Source organism: Engystomops pustulosus, chromosome 2, assembly GCF_040894005.1.
Source record: "Engystomops pustulosus chromosome 2, aEngPut4.maternal, whole genome shotgun sequence".
Taxonomy (NCBI): domain Eukaryota; kingdom Metazoa; phylum Chordata; class Amphibia; order Anura; family Leptodactylidae; genus Engystomops; species Engystomops pustulosus.
Genome location: NC_092412.1, coordinates 94,276,957 through 94,297,231, shown reverse-complemented (window position 1 = coordinate 94,297,231; position 20,275 = coordinate 94,276,957). Strand labels below are relative to the sequence as shown.

Genomic DNA, 20,275 nt, shown 5'->3' with positions numbered 1-20,275 from the left:
GAGCGAGAGGAGTTACCAGCTGAGCAGTGGGCAGATGTCCTGGCGCCATTCCTGACAGGCGAATCGCAGAAGGCCTACTACGACCTGAGTGAAACGGAGGCCCGTGAGTACCCCCAGCTAAAGGCGGAGATTCTGGCTCATCTTGGGGTCACCGTTCAAGTTCGTTCCAGCCGGGTCCACCAGTGGGCATACTCTGAAAAACTACCCCCGCGCTCCCAAATGCATGACCTGATCCATCTTGTCCGGAAGTGGCTACAACCCGATGACTGCACCCCAGCACAGATGGTCGAGAGAGTGGTTCTTGACAAGTTCACCCGTTCTCTGCCCTCTCGGCTCCAGCGGTGGGTTGGACAGGCTGGTCCCACAAATGCTGCGGAACTCGTGTCCCTAGTAGAGAGATATCGGGCTACGGAGGATCTTCTACTTATCCCTCCCACACGAAGCAGTGCCAGTGACAAGGCCATTAAACCATCTGGTAGGACTGCTACTGCAGAAAAAGGGAAACAGGTCAGGTTGGGAGGGGGTACACTGGGGGGCTTGGATACACAGAAACCCAGTGAGGCTCATGACAGAGGTCATAGCCGTATCCAGTGCTGGCGATGCCATGAAATGGGCCATATTGCTGCCAACTGTCCCATCAGTGGAGCCAATGGACTGCAACCAGACCCGGCGAATGTCACTGTTTGCCCGGCCGGTTCTGGCTGCCGAGTCAGTCACGGATGCAGAACCCCAAGTGTGTATGGTCACAATTGGTGGTCACACGGTGGAAGCCTTGCTAGACTCAGGGAGTCTGGTTACCCTGGTGCGGGGAACTTTGGTTGATCCTGGACATGGGGACACTCGCGAATATCCCACTGCTGTCATCAACCTACATACACCTTGTGGTACTATTACCCATGAAGTGGGGGTGGTGGGGACCCTGTTTCATGAGGCTATTATCGGCAGAGACTTACCGGTGTTTTGGGACCTCTGGAGACGAAGACCCACCTCAGGTGCTGTTGCAGATAATGGACGTCAGGTATGTCCGGCCTTGGCCCCTGAACCCTTTGTACCCACACCAGCAGTAGGGGTGACCCCATGTGATGAATTCTCTCCCCTAGAGGTCCTAGCTGGTGAGGTCGAGGGCCATGAGGAGGTGGCCGACATGCCGGACCTTGAGTTTTCCCGTGAGAATTTTGGGGCTGCACAGCTACAGGACCCTACCTTGTTTAAAGCACGGGAGAATGTTAAGGTGATAAATGGGGTACTCCAAATACCAGGGGCTGACAAAATATACCCCCGAATGGTGATTGTTGGGGAGCTGTTGTACAGGGTCGACCAGATACGGGGTGAGGAGGTTGAGCAACTTGTAGTACCCCAATCTCACCGTAGGCTGGTGCTAGAGTTGGCACACTAACATGTGCTGGGAGGGCACTTAGGTGCTGAGAAGACCCGGGAGAGGATCCTGCAGAGATTTTTCTGGCCCGGGGTGTGGGAGGAGGTAAACCGGTATTGTAGCTCCTGCCCTGAGTGTCAACTTACTGCCCCGGTGTCCCACTTCAGGAGTCCTTTGGTCCCGCTACCAATTATAGAGGTGCCATTTGAACGGATTGCAATGGATCTGGTTGGCCCCATAGTCAAATCCTCAAGGGGGCACCAATACATCCTGGTTATACTGGACTACGCTACGCGGTATCCCGAGGCGATTCCATTAAGGAACACCTCCTCCAAAAATATTGCTAGGGAGCTGTTCCAGGTATTCTCACGCACAGGCCTCCCCAAGGAAATCTTGACTGACCAGGGTACCACATTCATGTCTAGGGTAATGAAGGAGATGTGTAAGTTACTGCAGGTTAAACAGCTCCGCACCTCTGTGTATCATCCTCAGACAGATGGCCTAGTCGAGAGGTTTAACAAGACCTTGAAGGGGATGCTAAAGAGGGTGGTCAGCAAGGATGGGAAGGACTGGGATTGTTTGTTGCCCTATTTGATGTTTGCCATATGTGAAGTTCCCCAGTCCTCCACAGGTTTCTCACCCTTTGAGCTGTTATATGGCCGTTCCCCACGTGGGCTTTTGGATATAGCCAAGGAGACCTGGGAACAGGAGAGGACCCCCCACCGTAGTGTGATAGAACACGTCTCCCTTATGCAGGACCGCATAGCGGCGGTAATGCCCCTTGTAAAGGAGCACATGACAAGGGCACAAGAGGCCCAGTCTAGGGTCTACAATAGGTCAGCTAGACTCAGGACCTTTAACCCAGGAGACAGAGTGCTAGTTCTGGTGCCCACCGTTGAGAGCAAGTTCTTGGCAAAATGGCAAGGACCATATAAGGTCATGGAGAAAGTAGGGGAGGTTACCTACAAGGTATCTCAGCCGGGGAGGAGGAAACCCGAACAGATATACCACGTGAACCTCCTAAAGCCATGGAGGGAAAGAGAGTCCCTGATGGCCGTGGGAGTAGAAAAAGCGTCTGTCCCCAAGAAGGGGACACCGGAGGTAGGTGTACCCGATGCCAAGGTGCATGAAGTACGGATCTCGGAGTCCCTCTCCAGGGCCCAGATTCAGGAAGCAAAGGAGTTTGTGCTCCGAAATGTGGATGTGTTCTCTAAGTTACCGGGACGTACTTCAGTCATCAAGCATGATATCATAACCGAACCCCACATCCGGGTACACCAAAAACCCTACCGGGTCCCTGAAGAGCGCCGGCTTGCCATATCCGAAGAAGTCAGGCAGATGTTAGACCTGGGGGTTATCGAGGAGTCTAAAAGTGACTGGTCGAGTCCTATTGTGTTGATTCCCAAACCTGATGGTTCCCTACGGTTCTGCAATGACTTTAGGAAGTTGAACGAGGTGTCCAAATTTGATTCTTATCCCATGCCCAGGGTTGACGAGTTGATAGAACGACTTGGACAGGCTAGATTCTTCTCCACCCTTGACCTGACGAAAGGGTATTGGCAGGTACCCCTTACTGACAGGGCCAAAGAGAAGACCGCTTTTGTTACTCCTGATGGGCTTTTTCAGTACGTGGTACTCCCCTTTGGGCTACATGGGGCTCCCGCCACATTCCAGAGGTTAATGGATCTCGTCCTAAAACCTCACCGGAGATATGCCTCGGCCTACCTGGATGACATCATAGTTTATAGTAACGATTGGGAGAGTCACCTGGCCAAGGTGCAAGCAGTGGTAGACTCCCTGAGGGCAGCAGGGTTGACAGCGAACCCCCAAAAATGTGCACTGGGTCTGGAAGAGGCCCGTTACCTGGGGTACCGTATTGGGCGAGGTGTCATCAAACCCCAAGTAAATAAAGTGGAGGCGATCCAGAAGTGGCCACGACCTATGAGCAAGAAGCAAGTGAGGGCTTTCCTAGGCATAGTGGGCTATTATCGCCGATTTATCCCCGATTTTGCTACCATAGCGGCACCCCTGACTGACCTGACCAAGGGTAGCAGGGCGGTGATGGTAAAGTGGAGTGAAGAGGCTGAGGGGGCGTTTCAGCGACTTAAGACGGTTTTGTGCGAGAGACCGGTACTGATCACCCCTAACTTCACCAAAACTTTTATTGTGCAGACTGACGCTTCTGACGTGGGCTTAGGGGCTGTCTTGTCCCAAGTAGTGGAGGGTGAGGAACATCCCGTGACATTCCTGAGCCGCAAGCTCACACCTCCTGAGAAGAACTATAGCATAGTTGAGAGGGAGTGCTTGGCGATCAAATGGGCTCTGGAATCCCTGAGGTATTACTTGATAGGGCGACAGTTTACACTGGTGACCGATCACTCTCCCCTCACCTGGATGTGTCAGGCCAAAGAGAGGAACGCCAGGGTCACAAGGTGGTTCCTAATGTTGCAGAATTTCAAATTCACGGTAGAACATCGAGCAGGAAAGCTGCATGGGAATGCCGATGCCCTGTCTCGTACCCACTGTCTGATGGCCAAAAGTGTTCGCCCCACAGGGTCAAACAGAGGGGGAGGGTATGTGAGACACTGAAGGGGTTAACTGTGGATGGGCGGTATGTTTCCCCTAGGTTTTGCTATTATGCAAGGCCTTAGTGCTGAGGTTGGGTGTCCAGCACCTTGGACACAGGTGATGGGAGCAGCCCAATCAGTCTTTTTTTTAAACCGCTCAGCAGAGCTGGAAGTGTTGTCTCTCTCTGGAAGGAGGCTGGAGAGCACACAGCCCTGACCTCTGTGCCTGGAGCAGCCAAGTGATTTTGTATAGTGGTGAGTTAGTGAACACCTGTATAGTTAGCACCCTGACGGGTAGGATTTTTGTTTATTTAATGCCTGAATGTAAAGGCTGTTTTATTTTGCTGCTACAATAAACGCAGGCGAGACCTGTTTTGGACTGTACTTTGGTGTCACTGTCTTGAACTGCATCACAGCACCCCGCTACCACGGTCTCTACTGGGCCAAATCTCCCACAATACATATACATATATATACATATATATATATATATATATATATATATATATACATACATATATATATGAAGCCCCATTTTATAGATGTTTAATTCACCTGGCTCCCTTCCAACAACATATGGTGATTCATGGGGGAGGGGTCAGCTGCAGCCTGTGTGTGCTTGTGTCAATCTCCTCTCCTCCACACTCATGCAGCTTACTCCCCACTTCCCATCATGTTCACTGAGCAGGCAGGGGTGGGAGGGGGTTGTAGAGTAGAGGAAGAATGCATCAGTATAGCATAGGCTATTTGAACCTGTCAACCTCTAAAAATTACACTCCTCATGGAAAATGTGCTTTAACCGGTTAAGGACCGGGCCCTTTCCTGTTTTTTCATGTCCATTTTTCACTTTTTTATTTTTACACGTAAAGAGCTGTGTGATGCTTGTTTTCTGCGTAACAAATTGCAATTCATAGTGATGGTATTTAATATTCTATGCCATGTACTCGGAAGCGGGAAAAAAATTCCAAATGTAGTGAAAATGGTGAAAAAACCCATTTGCGCCATTTTCTTGTGGGCTTGGATATTACGTCTTTCACTGAGCGCCCCAAATGACATGTCTAATTTATTCTTTGGGTCGGTATGATTAAGGGGATACCAAATTTGTATAGGTTTTATAATGTTTTCATACATTTACAAAAATTAAAACCTCCCGTACAAAAATAATTTTTTAGATTTTGCCAACTTCTGGCGCTAATAACTTTGCCGGCAATATGCAGCAAAGACTTACCAGCTTGCAGCGCACCCGACCGCCGCCGTGAATACACGGCGGGCGGTTGCGTACCGGTTAAAGAGCTTTTCTTGCTGGTTATATTCTGATTAGATTAATTCTGCAGGTATTTACAATGGTAATTTTCTCTTTTGAAAATGCTGCAAGTTTGCTAATGTGCACATACATTCTTTAACCCCTTACCAATGTGTGACACATAAGTAAGTAACACATGGGCTGTGGGTGCATGGGGAGGACTCATTGCTGAGCCCTCTCCATGCAAGGTGTTTGCTGATGGGCAGGGAATTAGAAGCTAGATATGGGTGGCATGTGTGGTTTTAGCCCTACAAAAATGTTACAGGTGCTCCCACGATCTTTGTCTCGGATCGCGGGCGCATCCATGTTCCTCCGTGTGCCCCCGCTCTGACAGCCCTGGACTCACCTGTCACGATTCCTGCTCCCCAGTGGACTGCCGTGCGTGCGCGTCCCTGCCTCCTAGGGCACGCGCGTGTGGCGGATGGAAATTTAAAGAGCCAGGGCCCAGAGATAGATAGATGATAGGGAGATTGATGGGCAGCATGGTGGCTCAGTGGTTAGCACTACAGCCTTGCAACGCTGGTCAACATCTGCATAGAGTTTGTATGTTCTCGCTGTGTTTGCGTGGGTTTCCTCCGGGTCCTCTGGTTTCCCCCCACAATCCAAAAAATTACTGTTAGGATAATTATATTGTGAGCCCCTTGGGGACAGGGACAAGCTCTGTGCAGCGCTGTGTAATCTGTGTGCGTTATATAAAGAATTATTAATTATAGTTATTATGATAGAAGATAAATATGAAAGATGATAGAGATTTCTAGATGCAGAATATAAAGTAGATAATATATACAGGAGATGGATATGAGAGATAAATACAGTAGAAGAGAAATAGAAGATTGATTAATAAATAGATTAATCAATAGAGATAGAGAAAAAGTAGATATAAATGGTCAGATTATATGAGATGGATAACTAGACAGATAGATATATAGACAGGAGATAGATGATAAGCATCTTCACCCAGGAATTCAACCAAGGGATATTAACCCTTTTACTTCCAGGCATTTCTGGATATTTTGTCGCATAATTGACCAGAACAATTTTGACTTTAAAAAATAAAATTACAGCAAAAATAATTAAAGTAAACCCAACAAACCACATATTTTCTGAAAACAGACACTTGCCCCATTTTCAAAATTGCATTATACAGTTTGCACTTTCATGCAATTTTGATTCAAACTGAAACATTTTATAAAAAATACTTAAAATTTGACTTTGGTGGCAAAAAATGTGCTCCAGAAAATAATTGCCTTCACATGTCCTAAATGTAATAGATGGACATGTGTAGAGTACACAAATGTCCCATAGTGATATGTTCACATAAATAAATCCACATAATATCACTAAAACTTGATATTCTCACTTTAAACCTGAATATCTCAGGATCCATGGTACCTAGAAACAAAATTCAAGATTCATTTGAAAGAAGAGATTTTCCCCTTTGCCTACCCATAACGCCGGCCCTGCCCATCTGCCTGGACCTCCCGTTGCTGACCCTAGATTGGACTTGACCTTACATCTCTTGCCCTGACCCTGTGCCTGAACCTGACCACGAGACTGTCTCCTGCTAAGGTACCTCGACCTCTGCACCTGTGGAACGACCTGGTGGTACCCTGCCGCAGTAAGACCATCCCGCTTTGCGGCGGGCTCTGGTGAAGACCAGGTGCCACTTAGATTCCGGCCCCAGGTGTCGGCTAGGACAACCTCCCGCGGTGGTCCAGTGGATCCACTCATCCCAAATCCTGACAGAAAAACATAGCAGTTGTGGTGAGTGATTCCATTTAATGTAATGTTTATGTTCAAAGAAATTAGTGAAATTTTAGTTTCACTGCCAATTTAATTCCTTATTTGTTAGGTCTTAAAAGCAAAGAACTAAATAGTCAAAGAAATCTGTTTTAAGATTTTACATTGTCTCCATTTTTTCTCTTAATCTACATAATTTGCCATAAAAAGAATTTCTTTATACTCCAACAGATTCTGACACCTGTTACCACACATGTTCATAATTTACTGCTATTTTAATATAAACAGCCCTTCTCATGGTGAGGACAGAGATGTGTAATTATGAATTCTTAATTGTTTTAAGCCAAATATAGAAAAAGTAAATTTAAATGAAGGTTTATATACAAACGTTTCTTCACTTCAAAACTCTTCCCTCTGCTTATAATTTAAAAGCCAAAATTACATGTAAATCTGTACTGGGAATCTGGCTTTAGAAACATCACTCATTCTAAAAAACCTAAGAAACAAACAAAATGAATATAATAAACTGTAAAATATATTGATTATTAATGAGGTTTTTCTCACAACTAACCACAAATCACATGCTCCCTCTACTGCTTCATATGAATAGAAAGGCAGTTCACATGCTCTTCCACGTTTCTATTTTCTTGTTTTAGACTGCTGAAAAAAAGGCCATAAGATCAGCCCCATAGTATAGTGGATAAAGGATAAAAGCCAATAGCGGGAAAAAATCTTTAAAAACCTACTTTGAAAACTCCTGCAAAAAACACAATTTTTAAATCTATGGGTACATAGATAGCATCTCTATCTTTTTGCGGTGTGGCCCCGTATCCACGCTGTGACGCTATTGCCGTCTATGGAGACGTACCATATATACTCGAGTATAAGACGACCCGAGTATAAGCCGAAACCCCTAATTTTACAACCAAAAACTAGAAAAACCTATTGACTCGAGTATAAGCCGTGTAGTATACAGCCAGCCTGCCCCCTGTATACACAGCTAGCCTGCCCCCTGTAGCATACAGCCTGCCCCAAGTAATATACAGCCTGCCCCAATAGTAGTATACAGCCTGCCCCAATAGTAGTATACAGCCTGCCCCAATAGTAGTATACAGCCTGCCCCAATAGTAGTATACAGCCTGCCCCAATAGTAGTATACATCCGGCCCCATGTAGTATACAGCCTGCCCCAATAGTAGTATACAGCCTGCCCCAATAGTAGTATACAGCCTGCCCCAATAGTAGTATACAGACTGCCCCCAGTATGCCAAGTGAATAAAAAAAACAAACTTAATACTCACCCTCCGACGATACTCACCTTTGATGCTCGGCACGGCTCCCGGTCCTCGGCGGTGGCTCCCGGTTCTGGCGGCGGCTTCCGAACCTTGGTGGCAGCTCCTCTCTTCTTTCTTCACTGGTGGCTCCCGGTCTCTTTGCTTACTTCGCTAGCCGGCAGTTGCGTCCATGCGATCTGCGGGCGGGCGCACTCTATGATGCGGCAGTGTCGCCGCCGATGACGCCGCATCATAGTGTGCGCCCGTCGGCAGATCGCATGGACGCGACTGCCGGCTAGCGAAGTGAGCAAAGAGCCCGGGAGCCACCAGTGAAGAAAGAAGAGAGGAGCGGAGCCGCTGCCGAGAATCGGGAGCTGCCGCCGAGGATCCGGACACCGGAGGGTGAGTATTATTTTTTTTTTTTTCTTAGTTGACTCGTGTATAAGCCGAAGTGAGGTTTTTCAGCACATTTTTTGCTGAGTATATACGGTACATGCGGCCGCAAATCAGTTACAATGTGTGCTTTGCAATGTGTGAAAAATACCAATTTACTGCCATACTGTTGTATGGCAGTTTATGCTAGGATCAATCAGACAACCTAGGGTTAAAGTACCCTAGCAAGTCTGAAAAATAGTAAAAAAAAAAGAAAAATTTAAAAAATGAAACATTCAAATCACTCCCCTTTCCCTAGGACTGATATAAATATATACCTTATATACTTGAGTATAAGCCTAGTTTTTCAGCACAAAAAATGTGCTGAAAAACCCAAACTCGGCTTATACTCAAGTCAAAAAAATAAATCAAAACTCACCTTTCCGGTGGCCCCCGTAGATCTTCTGTGTGATCCATCCGCTACAATGGTATTCTTGTGCTGCACAACGGGGGGGTTATATACACTGGAACAGGGCCTATCAGGCTATATACACTGGGGCAGGGGCTGGAAGGCTATATACACTGGGGCAGGGGCTGGCAGGCTATATACTGGGGAGGCTGTGACCAATGCATTTCCCTCCCCCGGCTTATACTCGAGTCAATAGATTTTCCCATTTTTTGTGGTAAAATTAGGGGCCTCGGCTTATACTCGGGTCGGCTTATACTCGAGTATATACGGTATAAACAATAATAGTTTTCCTGGCCTTTCACCTTGTAACAGAAAATAGCGCCCAAAGTTGAAAAAGACATCTTTTTGCATATTTCCAAGAATTTCTTTTTTTGTACAGGTGGTTTTAATTTTTGTAAATGTATGAAAAAATTATGAAAACCTACACAAATTTGGTATCCCCATGATTGCACTGACCCAAAGATGATATGTAGAAAGTAGACATGACATTTGGGCGGCGCAGTGAAATACAAGCCCACAAAAAAATGGCACAAATGCATTTTTCACCAATTTCACTGCATTTGGAGTTTTTTCCCACTTCCCAGTAAATGGCATGAAACATTAAATACCATAACTATGAAGTGCAATTTGTTACACAGAAAACAAGCCCTTACACAGCTCTGTACATGGAAAATAAAAAAGTTATAGATTTTTGAAGGTGGAGAGTGAAAAATAAAAATGCAAAAATATGAAGCCCCTCTGCAGCAGGTTGTTCAGATGCAGGCCAAAGGACTGACCCTATCAGCCATATCGAGAAAAGATTGTTGTTTCAAGTCTGTGATTTCTACGATATTGCATTTTTACAACTTCACACACTCCTTCAAGTCCCCCAACAAGACTGGTAATCTCCATGGGCAATAGTTTCAAAACTGCAGATGGAATTTCTCACCAGTTCAGCACTGAATAGGGTAAGGATCTGTCTCGTAATACAGTGTCACAATGTTTAAGAACATTTGGACTAAAAACCCACTCTGCAGTGACCAAACCTGTAATTAGCAGAAAGATTAACATGGCTAGGCTCACCTTTGCTGAGGCGAATGTTGTTAGTGATGAAAGCAAGTTTATTTAATTTGGTTCTGATTGGAAACATTATGTTCATAGAAACTAAACACAAAGGGGCACATTTACTTACCTGGTCCGGAGGAGTTCTCGAAAGTGCCTTTTCTGACGACAGTGCACTGCGCCGCGATTCAATGAGATCATTTGCCCGATTTCCTGAATGTGTCGCTTCCCCGATCAGGTCCGCCAGACTTCACCATCTTCCTCCCGGTGTATGAAAGTGAATGTCTTGCGACACAATTTTTAAGTTAAATCCTGCGGTTTGTCCGAATCCATCGGATTATTCGATGGCCCATCCCTCGAATCGTGAAAGCCAGCGCGAATTCGCAAAATCTGATCACGTGCGACACAATCGTCCACTAAATACCTCTCTCAGTGGCATGATCCCCAAAAATGTCAGAAAATCAGATGAAAATGCAATCCGCGGACCCTTAGTAAATAAGCCCCAACATGTGTGTAAAGTAGTTAATGAAAGGTGGTAGAGAAAGTGTCATGGTTTGGGGAATGTTTTCTGTAGCACGAGTTGGACCTTTTATACAGCTACAGGGCAGAGTGAATTCAAGTGTGTATCAAAACCTTCTTCAACAACAGGTGGTTTCTAGCATTCATTACTCAATCAGATAGCAATTTTCATGCCCCCTGTCACACAGCAAAACAGGTAAACCAGTTCTTTGAAAAAGTTGAAATAATGAAATGGACATCCCAGAACCCTGATATAAATCCAATAGAAAACCTGGTAAATCCTTGGTTACAAAGTTATGGCCAAGAAACCCACAACCAACTGTGGAAGAGACTGGAAGAAGAATTGACAAATATCTCACCAGAGCCGTGTGAGAGACTAGTCATGTCCTGTGGCTGCAGATATGCTAAAGTCATTCTAAGCAAAGGCCTGTGCACTTCCTTCTGATTGGTGACTATTATAACCTTCTGAAAATGTAATTAGAATCTTTTTCTTTGCTGTTCTCTTATAATGATCATCACATTTTTGGTTTATGTTGATGCCATGGTGTAGATGTTCATCAATGTAGATTATATTAGTTCTGAAAAAATATGATCATACATTGCTTTCTAATTTTGATCTCCAGTGTAAAATTTGATTAGGGAAACCTCGTATTGGCCACCTATATATGAATGATGGTTTTTCATTTATGCAGGTATTAAGCAAGCAAATAAATATGCCTACATTGGCTGTCAGTTTTTAACTTTACGTATGAAGAGGAAATCATAACTGATAGTATTTTCCCATGTTTTTGTCATGCGTATTGAAATGGTAATGTCTGAAAATAATTCTATACCACTTATTTGCCCAAGTTCTCGGTTATTAGAATATTTATGGTGCTAAAATTAGAAACTGGTAGATTCTAGACATGTTAACTTTTAAATATAACATTAAATTGTTAAATGCTTATAACTAAGTAACCAGAGCAGGGGTTTGACATCGTCCCTGTTTAGAAATAATTTTTTTTTAATTGAGGCTTCAGGACCAACACATCACATTTATCATAGTAGTAACATATTTTCCAGACTACAAGGCACACAAAAAATCCTTTGATTTTCTCAGAAATCAAAGGTGCGCCTTATATATGAACCGTACTTACAGACAACAGCTGCCTTGAACTGTGCACAGGTCTGCCACCTGCTGGTCATTCATCCTTATAATCAGGGGCACCTTATAATCCGGTGTGCTTATAGTCCAAAAAATATGGTAATAAGGTCAGTATTTAAAGGGGTTCTCAGGAGGTGGAAAAACATGGCTGCAGTGTTCCAAAAACAGCACCACACCTGACCATGGTTACAGCCAGTACTGCAGCTCAGCTCTATAGAAATGAATGGAGCTTAGCTGCAACACCACACACTACCCATGGTCAGATGAGGCGCTGTTTTTGGAAGACTGCAGCCATGTTTTTCCACCTCCAGAGAACCCCTTTAAGTAAAACTGAAGTATAATAAAGTAAAATTTCCAAATACGTCTTACTCCACAATTTTCAACATGTAGATAAACATTGATCACTTCTGACGGTGCTATCAAAAGCTAAACACTATTGATTTCCCAGATAAGAAGAGACAAATTAATTAGCAGTGAATGTGAATCCTTGAAGGTTGTCTTCTTAATTAAATACTGACACTGAATATTAAAATAGGACACCTTCATTTCTCATCTCTTACCGTAAAAATAATCTTTTTATCTAGGCGATGGTACTGCTTCCAGTGAAAATGTGTTTCATCTAGGCAGTTTTTACTCCCTTATTCCCAGTTACTATTAACACACACATTATATATATATATATATATATATATATATATATACATACACACACACACTCACCGGCCACTTTATTAGGTACACCTGTCCAACTGCTCGTTAACACTTAATTTCTAATCAGCCAATCACATGGCGGCAACTCAGTGCATTTAGGCATGTAGACATGGTCAAGACAATCTCCTGCAGTTCAAACCGAGCATCAGTATGGGGAAGAAAGGTGATTTGAGTGCCTTTGAACGTGGCATGGTTGTTGGTGCCAGAAGGGCTGGTCTGAGTATTTCAGAAACTGCTGATCTACTGGGATTTTCACGCATACAGACATCTCTAGGGTTTACAGAGAATGGTTCGAAAAAGAAAAAACACTCAGTGAGCGGCAGTTCTGTGGGCGGAATTGCCTTGTTGATGCCAGAGGTCAGAGGAGAATGGGCAGACTCGTTCGAGCTGATAGAAAGGCAGTGACTCAAATCGCCACCTGTTACAACCAAAGTAGGCAGAAGAGCATCTCTGAACGCACAGTATGTCGAACTTTGAAGCAGATGGGCTACAGCAGCAGAAGACCACACCGGGTGCCACTCCTTTCAGCTAAGAACAGGAAACTGAGGCTACAATTTGCACAAGCTCATCGAAATTGGACAGTAGAAGATTGGAAAAATGTTGCCTGGTCTGATGAGTCTCGATTTCTGCTGCGACATTTGGATGGTAGGGTCAGAATTTGGCGTCAACAACATGAAAGCATGGATCTATCCTGCCTTGTATCAATGGTTCAGGCTGGTGGTGCTGGTGTCATGGTGTGGGGAATATTTTCTTGGCACTCTTTGGGCCCCTTGGTACCAATTGAGCATCGTTGCAACGCCACAGCCTACCTGAGTATTGTTGCTGACCATGTCCATCCCTTTATGACCACAATGTACCCAACATCTGATGGCTACTTTCAGCAGGATAATGTGCCATGTCATAAAGCTGGAATCATCTCAGACTGGTCTCTTGAACATGACAATGAGTTCACTGTACTCAAATGGCCTCCATAGTCACCAGATCTCAATCCAATAGAGCATCTTTGGGATGTGGTGGAACGGGAGATTCGCATCATGGATGTGCAGCCGACAAATCTGCGGCAACTTATACCACCATGTCAATATGGACCAAAATCTCTGAGGAATGCTTCCAGCACCTTGTTGAATCTATGCCATGAAGAATTGAGGCAGTTCTGAAGGCAAAAGGGGGTCCAACCCGTTACTAGCATGGTGTACCTAATAAAGTGGCCGGTGAGTGTATATATGTGTGTGTGTGTGTGTGTGTGTGTGTGTGCAGTATTAGTGAGGTAACAAGAAAGACTTCTCTTTAAATCAACACCCAGTGTCAATCATTGGAATGGCTTGCATTAGATCATACCTAAAAGAGTTGTCCAGTTTTTTAATTTATTTAATTTTTAGTGGGATGGAAGTGAGGGAGGGAGGGATTTATACACTTTTTGTAATGCCCACTCTATTTGGCATGTAAAACAAACACCAAAAAAGTCAAAGACAAATGCAAATGCAAAATGCAGGACCATAATTTAATCCAGATTATATACATAAGCATAAGAACCAGGGAACAACCAGAAAGTCAAGTCCAAGAATATTTAATGCAGAAAGCTAGGTCAGTGACCAGACATCGGACAATAACACGAGCTGGTAAACACCATATTGTTGAGAATCATGTCCTTATAGAAAAACGTGCAGAAGATGAATAGTCTTACCATCATTTTCAGTGAAAAAGTGTATGTAATGTATAAAGAGAAGATGCTGGTAGCAGAAAGCTGCAACTTGAAACCAGAGTAAAGTTTGTAAGTAGCAGATGTCTGCTGCATGACCAGCTACATGACCAGCTACATATTTTTTAAATATTTTGTGTTGTTCCCTTAATCTCATAAAATGTTTTTCCTATGCCCTGGGCTTGAAATCCTTCAACAACCTTAAAATATGCAAGTTTTTTCAGTATTAAAAAAATATATTTATTATACAAGTAGAGAAATGAGCTACTTGTGCGTACAGTAAATACACTTAGCTTCTCAGATAGGCTTGTCATGTATTTCTTGTACAGTTGGCTCACATTTCTTTTAAGGTCAAAAGTTCTTTTGAGCATCTGCCGCACAGCAGGTTGGACATGACATTTCTGCTTAACCTTTCCCACTGACCATTGACATACAATAAGTTTTTCTCTCTAGACTATTATATCTGACTAGAATATTATATGTTTCTCTGTAGGTATTTTGCACAGCCACTTTCACATAATTTTTTGGTAGAAATATTTCAATGTATTTAAATGCCAATTTTAAATCCCAATAAACTATATACTCAGTTATCATCACATTAAATACTTTGGTTATTTTGTCTATTGTATTAAATGACGTGTAGCATTGAAAATGGGCATTTTAAAGTGAATGTTTATCCTTGATCATTAATATTAGATCTTTAGCCCTCTGATTACAATTTTCAATTTAGGCAAATTCTCTGAAATAGCACTAAGCTTTTCTGTCCTGCAAAACCATACTGAATGAATTCCATACTAAAATATCCTATACTCATAATATGTTGTATGTGTGGGACATCAGACACGTGGAAAGATTTGGACATCACAGCAGCATAGAAAACTATATTGCTTTAAGTTAGGGTCAAGGAACTGTCTGTAGACCAATAAATGTGGCTTATACATGGACACTGGTTCCCAAACGGATTGTGGTTATGAACAGGAGTCCAAAAAGGACATAAAATAGAAGAAGTTCAACATTCTCATCCACCTGGTGTTCTATGAAATGTTAACAATTAATGTCTGTGGATTTATTTCCATAATATATAGGGTATAACTGTACCAGACTTTACAGGAAAAATATTTCCAAGTGACATGTAATTAGTATTTTATTCAATCACTTTCACTGCAGATTAATGCATACATTATTGATGTTGTGAACAGATTCATTCTGATTATTGGACTATTTCCCATCTGTTTCCAAATATATGAATATTAACTACAGTATGTCCATGACAAAACATAGATGAAATGACCTTCATAAAAACCTAACTCTATTCAACACCTGGTGTTACTGATAGATTAATGCTCACTTAAAGGAAAGGGAAGCTTCTGATAAGTGTGCTTTCTTATTACTGTAATTCCAATAGATTTCAATGGAGAGGTTGACTGCTAGACATGCCTCAACACACTCCAAGAGATATTGCCCAGTGTGAATTTCATGAAGGCACATCATTTTAAGGGGTTGTCAACTTTCAGCAAATAAACAAATCAACGGGAAATCTGGAACGGCAACTATGGTAACAAATAGGGGTTTGTTTGGGATTTGACAGTGATCGTGTTTATGGAGACCTGGTGGTGAGCAGTTCAATCCTGCCTTTGCTGTTCTCTTGTGTTGTGATGTTTTACTTTACCCAATGATGACGAAAATGGATGATTTGCATGAAAAATTATAAGACTGGCAGGTATGAGATAGCAAAAATCCCCATCAATAAATTGATTTAAATGCAATATCTTCATTATCTACAAAGACAGCACTGGACATTGTGTAGCAACTGTGTGTGGTATTGAAACTTAATCCCATTAATTTCTAATTGATTGAGCTGAAAATGAACTATGCGACTGTTAGACTACGTCACAGTCACTTAGAAAAGTTCACAGGGCTGGAAGACCCTTACTAATCTGAAACCTATGGTCTGTACTGCAAACTAAAACATGTAGGAAAGTTTCACCTAGTTATTGGATCATTCCATATATAAACATATCAAACCTCAAATTTCTGATTTAAGTAAATATGACCTTTACAATCACTTAGAATGAACAAGTAGTCATGTGACTAAAAGGAGTCACCTCCCCTCCCTCTTTCAAATCTTCCTGGCAGTTAATTGCTATGAGACTGCAAAATCCCCAATACATTTCAGCCTACAGAGACATGTCTGATTTCATCTATGACTCTATCTTATGGCTACAGAAATAAGGTCTGGTGCATTCTTTATTTTTGGATCTAAGCATCTCCTAGCACAAGATATAATAAATAAGAACACATTGAACTTTTACATTGAGGATCTTCCAGCTCGTCCAAAAACTACACATCCATACATAGATTGTACCTGCAGACTCAGCACGCTGGACAGTTCCTTAAAAGTCAGTGGCCAATGGTTGTATACAACTAATATTAATGTGATGTCAACCTGTCACATATATCATTAGAGTACAGAATAAACATACAGTGAAAGTTGGGAGAATGTACTCTCAAATAAAATTGTGCAATACATCCTTGGCTCTGTACCTTGAATGATCAGGTATAAGAAAGAGCTATTCATACATGTGTTACAATGCTTTTATAATATAGTGATGATACCGGTCAATAAAGACATACATATAAATACAAACTTTGCTTATTATATTAAATTGCATGTGTTTGCACTAAATAGAACTTTTAAAGAAGAATGGGACAGGAACTTCCAATGAAAGTACCCAAATACAAAGTAAACCTGATATATAATGAACACTCCACAGCTAACATGCAGATAAAGATACATCACAATAAACCATAAAGCTTTACTTTTATAACAGATTTAACTGACAATTCTTTGGTGCCAGACAAACCTTTAACCTCCAGGTAAATATTTAAAGTCTATACACCATTCATATTTACAATTCTCACTGTGCAATATATTTCCAGCAAATGAGCTCAGGCTATGTCTACATGTGACATTCTGATCTTGGAACAGACCCTGTCCATGGCAACAAGGAAATCTACCTCCCTTGAGCTTGCATCACACAACGCTACCAGATAGGACTCCATTCCCGGGATTAAAGAATTCAGTTTTAACATTAAAAAATATTATAGATAAGGAAACATTACATCACCAACTGTATGATATAAACTTCACAACACAAATATTAAGACCTAGTGATATGATATACAATCGTAGGTGATCAGATCTCCAAAGACAGTCATATGGAACAGAAGCAGGATAATACAGCACACCGTCACCCGGTATTGAAGCAATTGTCACCGGTTTAATTAACACTTGAAGTTCCCTTACCTACTTTGCACCGTACAATGATCCAGAGATGATAAAAAAACACAGTGTTGTGAAATCTTTCCCCAGCACCAGTCAATTATGTTCCTACACCACAAAGCTCCCCATCTTCAAAGAGCCACGATCCTGCAGGACTTGCTTTAATCCATGGTAGAAGCAGAAGCGAGCCCCCTTTACAATCACACAAAGATGAGCCTCTAATTGCAGCCGCTTATTGGAAATCCAAGAGCAGTTTCTACTATCAGCAGCATCCAGAGCAGGCACTTCACACTGAAGGGGGATTGGCTCTGAGACAATCTTTTTCTTTTTCTGGTGAGGAGTCTTCCTCTACCCCTTTTGTTTAAATGTGTGTGGGAGCCGTGCATTGCACTCCTTCCAACTTGCTCAATATTTATTTTAAAGGGTTACGGAAGGAAGGAGGAAAAAAGATAGAAGGAAGGAAGGACTGGAAGAAAAGAAAGATCATCTTATGTTAGGCTGTTTCTAATCACCATGAGAAAAGACTCCCGTTGATTTCTGGCTGTCACACACAAGCAAACAAAAGAAGCAGTGGGAATGTTGCAATTGTGACTATGTTTCCAGGCTGGAGAGAATCTCAGCTTCTTAAAGATGCAGATCCTTTTACACCTCTTACCTGCTGTTCAGTATCGTATGATATATCTGCCCACACACGTACCCCATGCATAAGTACTATATCATTTTATTAAAAATATGGGTGTTTTAAAATATTTGGTGTTAAACTATATTATTATTATTTTGATTATCATTGTGCTTATTATTTTATATTCTTTTTATTGTATTGTCATATTCTTTACGTATTGTGTCCATATTTTTTTCTGTTCTTAAGAAGAAACTACATTTGTTCATATGCGCAGAAATACACTGAATTACATACAAAGTCAATTTCAATGGTGACAAATGCAAACCATGGTGTTAGCAGCTCTCTACCAAAGTAGCAAATGACCCTTGACAGCAAGGTCACACTACAATCAAAAAGGTCTTAGGCACAAATAATGACCTGCTGGACTTTAGTGACAGCTGGTTAAACAATAAGTGGACAATACTTTAAGCAAAACAAATAGAACAGTTGGGCACAATAAAACGTGGTACTTCTGCAGCTAATATCACATGATACAGTAGTTTGCAGGATGAATATACAATGCAGCATAGAAAATAACTCAAAATACTAAATGCTCATCAATGTCCTAAAGATAGGTAAATAAAACAATTAAAAATTAATTACAGTCTCAAATTCAAATATTTTAAGTAATTACTGTATCTGGATAAAGCTAACAATTACACTCACCGGCCACTTTATTAGGTACACCTGTCCAACTGCTCGTTAACACTTAATTTCTAATCAGCCAATCACATGGCGGCAACTCAGTGCATTTAGGCATGTAGACATGGTCAAGACAATCTCCTGCAGTTCAAATTGAGCATCAGTATGGGGAAGAAAGGTGTTTGAGTGCCTTTGAACGTGGCATGGTTGTTGGTGCCAGAAGGGCTGGTCTGAGTATTTCAGAAACTGCTGATCTACTGGGATTTTCACACACAACCATCTCTAGGGTTTACAGAGAATGGTCCAAAAAAGAAAAAACATCCAGTGAGCGGCAGTTCTGTGGGCGGAAATGCCTTGTTGATGCCAGAGGACAATGGGCAGACTGGTTCGAGCAACAGTGACTCAAATCGCCAGCAGTTACAACCAAGGTAGGCAGAAGAGCATCTCTGAACGCACAGTACGTCTAACTTTGAGGCAGATGGGCTACAGCAGCAGAAGACCACACCGGGTGCCACTCCTTTCACCTAAGAACAGGAAACTGAGGCTACAATTTGCACAAGCTCATCGAAATTGGACAGTAGAAGATGGGAAAAACGTTGCCTAGTCTGATGAGTCTCAATTTCTGCTGCGACATTCGGATGGTAGGGTCAGAATTTGGCATCAACAACATGAAAGCATGGATCCATCCTGCCTTGTATCAACGGTTCAGGCTGGTGGTGGTGGTGTCATGGTGTGGGGAATATTTTCTTGGCACTCTTTGGGCCCCTTGGTACCAATTGAGCATCGTTGCAATGCCACAGCTGACCATGTCCATCCCTTTATGACCACAATGTACCCAATATCTGATGGCTACTTTCAGCAGGATAATGCGCCCTGTCATAAAGCTGGAATCATCTCAGACTGGTTTTTTGAACATGACAATGAGTTCACTGCACTCAAATGGCCTCCACAGTCACCAGATCTCAATCCAATAGAGCATCTTTGGGATGTGGTGGAATGGGAGATTCGCATCATGGATGTGCAGCCGACAAATCTGCGGAAACTGTGTGATGCCATCATGTCAATATGGACCAAAATCTCTGAGGAATGCTTCCAGAACCTTGTTGAATCTATGCCACGAAGAATTGAGGCAGTTCTGAAGGAAAAAGGGGGTCCAACCCGTTACTAGCATGGTGTACATAATAAAGTAGCCGGTGAGTGTATATTCCTATAACGCCAGAAAACTAGTGTAGAAGCCCTAAATAATTACAAATGGCAGTTATAGGCCACCACTTAAAATAATAATAGAAATTCCTTTATTTATATATAGCGCACACAGATTCTGCAGCGCTGCACAGAGCTTGCCAAATCAGTCCCTGTCCCCAATGGGGCTCACAATGTAATCAACCTACCAGTAACCACTAACCACTGAGCTGCCAGCACATGCAATAATCTGACCGCAGGCTGGTGCAGGGCATTCCTGCACACAATCTGCAG

The 20,275-nt window shown here is 42.6% G+C and overlaps 1 protein-coding gene across 1 annotated transcript in view; it reads right to left on the bottom strand.

Moving 5' to 3' along the window:
• The window catches only part of MYO16 (myosin XVI), a 272,125-nt gene extending 254,133 nt beyond the window's left edge, over positions 1 to 17,992 (bottom strand). The window contains exon 1 of the mRNA XM_072135556.1: positions 17,521 to 17,992. The gene's annotated coding sequence lies outside the window, so the exon portion shown is untranslated. The remainder of the gene's footprint in view (positions 1 to 17,520) is intronic.
• Positions 17,993 to 20,275: the final 2,283 nt, after the last annotated feature.